Source organism: Elephantulus edwardii, unplaced genomic scaffold (genome assembly GCF_000299155.1).
Source record: "Elephantulus edwardii isolate Elephantulus edwardi_28Jun2011 unplaced genomic scaffold, EleEdw1.0 scaffold00044, whole genome shotgun sequence".
NCBI lineage: Eukaryota > Metazoa > Chordata > Mammalia > Macroscelidea > Macroscelididae > Elephantulus > Elephantulus edwardii.
In genome coordinates this window covers 8294744-8301954 of record NW_006399794.1, presented here as the reverse complement: position 1 = coordinate 8301954, position 7211 = coordinate 8294744, and positions in this window count along the sequence as shown.

Genomic DNA, 7211 nt, shown 5'->3' with positions numbered 1-7211 from the left:
CATACAAAATTTTAGAAAAAGTAATATATAATAACAAAAACAAACCAGTAATTTCCAGGGGTTAGGATCAAGGAGTTAGCATTGACTGAAATGACGAATCATGGACCATTTTAGGATGATTGAAATATTTTCTATCATGTGCAGTATAGAGAGAGACCAGTTGGCCTATTGGACTGAAAGTGATGCCAAGCCACAGGTGGGTGACTCTAATCCGCAGCCCTCGGGCCTGTCTTTGTTTCTGGTGAAACATTCTTCTAGGTCGTATAGCCCTGGTATGTCCACTTGTCGTGCAGAAGTAACTTGTGGTTGCTGTGAAGCTGAACACTGAGACACTGATGTGTCAAATGTGATAATGGTTACCCATGGTGGACAGTGTTGGGTGGCGTGACCCGGCTAAAACAAGCTTGGAAGCAGGAGTGGTATCCACTTCCATAAATAGCTTGCCTCAGGAAACCCTATGAACATGGAGAAAGGATGAAAGTGATGCAACTATTTGATAGTTTCCTTCATAGGGTCGCTATGAGTCGCCTACGACTCTACCACACTTAACAACAACAACATCATGTGCAGTAGTGATTATAATACTCTTTATATTTGTCAAAACTCAACCTTAATATAGCACTCTTTGACAAGAGAACCAGTAGGTCTCTGCTGGTATGTGATGACACTGATCTACTTCCATCACTGAGAAGTTTGTTTTCTTCTTATGAGAAGAAATGCACAATTTTTTTAGCTTTATCATTCACTGATTTGTAGAATTATTATTAATTAGTAAATGTGCTCAACACAAAATCAATCCCAGCCAGAAGACACATTTGTAGTGAAAAACTGTGATGGTATCCTCAAGCCCACTGACAATTTATCACTACAAGTATACCATTTTGTATAAGTAGCTGACTTGATAAAATTGTGGCATGATCTGCTGAAATCTTAGATCACTAGCTAGGGGATAAGCTCAGAAAAGTTAGAGTGTTGCTTCATAAAATGCATGCTTTAAAAAAAAATATAAAGTATAAGCTTTAAGATAGTTGTCAATGTGCTATCCTTACAATAACCAGAATGCAAGTAAAGAGATACAATAGGAGTGACTCAGTGTATTGTTACACTGGTAACCCACTAAAAACTTTCTGCTATGCATGTCCACAACTTAGATTTTGTTGATTTAGGGATCCTTGTTGATTTTTGTTGTTGCGTGCCATTATGCTGAATCATTCGTAATGACGTGATGAATAACAAACTGAACCTTGTCCTATTCTCCACCATCTTCATAATATCTACCATTCACATGGTGGTTAATAAAACACAAGTAAACATCTTTCTAATATTCCTGCTTTCAGCCAAGATACATGTGGTATCAGTAATATCTTTCTTGTGCCATAGCCTCTTCTGAATCCAGCTTGAATATCTGGCATTCTCTGTCAGTGCAAGGTTTCAGGTATTTTAATAATCTTCAACAAGATTTTACTTATACATTATATTAATGATATTGTGAGATAATTCCCACATTCTGTTGGGTTACCTCGTTTGGGAATGGAAATTAATATGGATCTCTTCCATTCAGATGCCAGGTGAGCACATCCAGGGTTGCATCTGTTTCCTGAAAGACCTCAATTGGTATTTGTAAAAAGAGCTAGGGTGGTGCGGAGATGGACATATTTTACCTCTATTAACTCTACAAGGGGAAAAACTTCTCCCATCACAATACCATAATACAAAATTAATCCCAACAAGTCAGACACAGTCTTCTCTCACACATATTTCTACTAATTTCAACAACAATCTTATTATTCTACTTGATTTGGAATCTATTACAATGAATAAACAGACTTCACAGACCCATACTCATGGTTATGGAATTTTTTTAGAGAAGTTAACAGGCTATAATTCAAATTGGCAGCAAGATACAATCTCTCAGTCCAGACAGCTTCTCAAGTGGGGTCTGAGCCCCTTTGACATTCAGTTTCATGGTTTAGGTCAATGTCACACAGTTCTTTTAGTACTGCCAACTGTGGCGATTTGTTCAGAATTGTTGTTATGTGCTGTTGAGTCAGTTGTGACTCATAGAAACCCTATGCACAACAGCTCTGAACCTTGCTCTATCCTGAGCCAACCTTTTCGTTTCTTAGACACCTACTCCCATTACCCAAGTCACTGAGTCAATCCGTCTCATCCAAGGTCTTCCTCTCCTGCACTGTCCTTCCACTCTCCCAACCATAACGTCCTTCTCCAAGGACTAGTCTCTCCTTGCAACATAGCCAAAGTATGTCAGACAGAGTTTTAGAATCTCTGCTTCTAATGAGCAACCTGATCTCACCTTCTGCAGGATGAGCCTGTTTGTTCTTCTAGCAGTCCATGGTATATTCAATATTCTGCTTCAGCACCATTACTCAAAGACATCAATTCTGCATGCACATTAAATAAGTACTGAAAAAAAGGATATAGCCCTGATGCGATGCACACTTTTGATGACTTTAAACCATGCAGTAAAATCTTTGCCATAGTTTCTGTCTTTCTTAAAGAAGAAATTTTAATGCATCTGCATCAATCTTGTATCTAAATATCAAGGGGAAACTAAATGATATGCTAACAATGTCTCTCAGTTTCATGGAAGGGGTCACAGAGCGTAAAAGCAAACATCACAAAGTTCAAAGTCATGCCTACAAGCAGAGAGTAACATAACAAAAAGGCCACAGGAAATTTCTATGAATTTTCTCCTTTAGTCCTCTTAACTAAAAGCACAGGTTTTTCAGGATGTTATTAGTTTAAAAATCAAACCACAAGGAACTGATTAGACACCTTGGTGTAGAATAGGTCTTCCTTTTAAAAGCATAAGAATAACTTGGAGGGTCTTCTTCAAATGTGCATTTTTTAAAAATTCCATTTATCTGAGGTGGAAAGGCCAAAACTCAACAAGTAACCAGTTTGAAACTCTTGAATGAACACTACTCTGTGAACTATTAAAATGTTTTCAGAACATTGCTGTTGTGTTGTTGATTGTCTTCTAGACCATGACTCACAGGAACCCTAAAATAAAAGGCCAGAAGCCTTTCTATAGCTATCAACATTTATCAAAGTTCATAGATTTTCCAGAAGCATGTCGTTTAGGAAGTGGATGCCACTCTGGTGGCCTAGTGTCAAGAAGCCGTGGTGCAATCTTGAAGGTATGGTTCGAGGCCACCAGCTGCTCCACGGGAGATGGATGGAGCAATCTCCTCCTGTGCAATTAACTGCCTCTGAACACTCACTGAAGAGCCAGCTAAGAATTGATTCAGACACTATGGTACACAACAACAACAAATTTCAGCACGTAGTAACAATAAAATCTGTATTTTTGAAATATTACTTGAGGCAGTGATGTTGAGAATAGTTAGCAAAGGAACACAACCTGTAAAGCATAGGTTCCTCAAAATGTTTTCTGCAATTGAGTAGTTGGGAGGATATAAGGGCAAAATGCACTGCAACACAAAAATCATCTCTTAATCTCAGAAATTTAAGTTCTCCACCAAGAAATCATAAGGAAAATAAGCACTAAAGCAGAGCTGACAGCTCAGGAGAAAATGTCTGCTGCTCAAACCTCATCCATGCAGCTTGCCTGAGGGCCAGCACCAGAGCTTCAAAGCTGGTCTGCTTGCCAAAACGAGTTCATTAGGAGCTGTGGTTCAGCAGTGTTAGTTCATTAACTGTCTCCCCAGATCTGATCCTGTCTACACACCTAAGCTTTCCCACCAGGCCCTAAGATAGGCTATGGGGAGTCTCAGTTAACTATACTCCCTGGACAGCAGTGTGATTTATTAACAACTTTTTAATGAGGCCACAGCCTGTGACTACTCATTAGTAGACTTATTAGTCTATAACTCATGGGGTGGAAGAGGCTGAGTATAGAAGTCAGTTATGACTAACTGCATCAGAGGGAGAGAAACTCAGTCCCCTCCCGTAGCAGAGAGTCTGACAGAGTTTTACTCTCAGTTTTCTGGGGCCCCATTCCATTCTCAGAGACCATGGTTCTGCAAATAGGAATCAGGAACCAGATCCATTTATGATATACAATTACAACAAAGTCCAAAGTCTTTGTCTGGAGAGATTATTGAGAAAATAAAATGTTATTTAGATTTTCTTTGATGTATGTATAAATGGAAAAATGCTCTGGATTCCTCTATGATTCCTACTGTATGTCCAAGTGTTGATTCTTCCCATTCTTTTCTAAGTTATTTTAAACTATATTTATCCTAAGTATTCTCTCATACCTGTTCTCTCTTAGAGATAACTATGTATTGACAGGGCTTTAACTATATGCTCCTGTGAAGAAGATTCATATTTCTCATCAGGATCATTTATATCATCTCCTTATTGATATCCCAGCCTCCAATCCCTCCTCTTTATCATCTCAGGCTCTTGTTAGCCAACCAAATTGTCATTATCATGCTTACAATTCTTATGATTTAATCTTAACCTGCAGTATAAAACTAACATTAACGTGATATTATTGTTGTTATGTGCTGTCTAGTTGCTTGCAACTCATAGCAATCCTATGTACAACAACCCTAAACTCTGCTCTGTCCTGTGTCAATTTCACTGTCTCTGACACACCCATCCCGATTACCCCAGTCACTGAATCAATCCACCTCATAGAGGGCCTTCTCCTCTTGCGCCTGCCCTCCACCTTCCCAAGCATGACATCCCTTTCCAAGGACCAGACCCTCCTTGCAACATGTCCAAAGTATGTCAGACAAAGCCTCAGAATCCTTGCCTCCAAGGAATAGCCTGGTTTAAACCTCTCCTGGATAAACCTGTTAGTTTTCTTAGCAGTGCATGGTGCATTCAATACTCTTCTCCTCACCACAGCTCAAAGGCATCAATTCTCCTTTTATCCTCCCTAGTCATTGTCCAGCTCTCTGATGCATAACAAATGATTGCAAAGATCATTGCCTATATCAGGAAGACCTTAGTCTCCAGAGTGACATCATTGCTCTTCAGTACCCTCTAAATTATTTCCAATTCTGATTCTCATTCTTTTGTTTGATCAAGTGTAGTCATAGTTGACTGTCTTTCTCTTCATGTCAATTTTTAAAAAATATTAAAACATAGTATTTTTTTAAAATTCCTCTTTACAATTTGGAGTCCGAATGACCCAACCCCAAGCCTTCTCTTCTAACCAGGTATGGAAGTTCATGCAAATTACTCTAAATTTCCATGTCCCTATTTTCTCAACTACTTTATTTCTCAAATTCCTACTTCAAAAAACTGATGCAAAAATTAAATGAGAAGAATAAATTCTGCAATGAAAGTCTGAACTGAGGTGCTCTGTGGTAGCACCACTGATGTTTATGCTGTTTAGACTAAAATATCAGCTATGGAAAATTCTCAATATTTGCTACTAATTGTAACAAAACTAAGCATTTAATCCTCCTGTATCCCCTCCTACTTTTCTCAGGGAGCAAGGAGATTAAGAAACATATTTTAAAATAAACTATCATTTACATATTTTAAAATAAACTGTAATTTATTTGCAACAAATATTATTTTAACACTTTGTTTGACATACTTTGGGCAAGTATAGGATACTTTTTGCAAGGAGGAATCAGTCCTTGGGGAGGGAAATCATGCTTGGAAAGGTGGAAGGACAGCACAAGAAAAGAAGACCCTGGGTGAGATGGATTGACAATGAATGAGGTAATAGGGGTAGATGTGTCTGTGACAATGAGGTTGGCTCAAGATAAAGTAGGGTTCAGAGCTGTTGTTCACAGGGTTGCTATGAGTTGAAGGTGACTCGATGGCATATAACAACATTATAATATATAGAACAGTACAAAGTCATGATATTGTCAATGTTAAGCCTTGGGTTTAAATACAGCTGTATCTGATCCCAAAATATCATCTTTTTCAGTATAACATATAAAACTCCACCCACTGCTGTTGAGTCAATTTCAGTTCACAGTGACTCTCCATTATACTGCAAAGGCTGAAAATCTTACAAGGAGCAGACTACCTCCTTTTTCTCCAGTGGAACAGCACCTTGTCGATGTAATCCATCCATCCACCTGCTCATAACACACTATGACCAGGGATCTTTACACCACACAGGCTCCTTTTCTTGACTATGAAGAAGCTGCAAAAAAGTTAAGAGGAAAATAAAATTATGATAGGTAACATTTAGGAGAAATAAGAGAAAAATATTGAGACATACATATACATGGATAGTCTATAGAGTATAGGAACTATTCATTATTATTCAACAGTGTAAGAAAATTATTTTCTAAAAGAAGTTACTTAAAATAAGTTTTCAATGAAAGGAAGAAATTGTTATTGTATTTTTATTTTAACTCAATTCCTCTATCTAAAAGGTGTGTTCCTCATCCTATCCATCCCATAATCTCTATTTATTAATTCTAGTTTAATTCTAATGTGTTCTCTTCTGGGAGTTTTCCCTTAAGATCTCTATACACGTTGGAGTACATTCTCCTATGTACACATGTTATATGCCTATCGGAATATAACTGTTACATTATTCAAGATATTTAACGGTATTTTATAGGTATAAAGGGTACAGGAAAGGCAGTTTACTATTCATTCTTTTTATTTCTGAAGCCAAGTTATGTGTTTTCAATAAATTACTACATGAATTAAATTCAATGAATTATTACATGTTTTCTCTAGCCCTGCTCTCATGTCAACATGTAAGTTCTATATTTTCAACATGCTCCAAGACATTTTAGCATAGAAGTAAACATGTATGTCTAACAGATACTCCTAGGAAAATGGATTCTTTCAATCTTGAGAAAACTTTTCTCGTTACATATTTCTCATTTCTATCCCACCTTTTGAAGATATATTCTTTCCTTGAATTGGTGAACATTTGCATGTTGAATCTTCAGAGTACAAAATCACTGCCCTAAGACTGCCTTGAATGATGAGTGATACATGCCAGCAAATAAGCAGCAACAGAACAAAATAGATTATGCTGCCTAAGTGCTTTATTATCTCATCATTTTATAGTTTGCTAAGTGATATTGTAGAAGCAATCTCCTAACTTTACCATGTACTTTCTTGGAAAAATTTTTCTTACTCACCCCTAGCTTCAAACACCATTTCCATTGTGCTGATAGCTGCCTACCAAGCCCTTATTTCTGAATTATTATCATAAGAGCTTCCTTATATTTTTTCCACTTTGCACACTCCACCCTCCTTTCCCCACAGCTTCTAAGTACTGTATT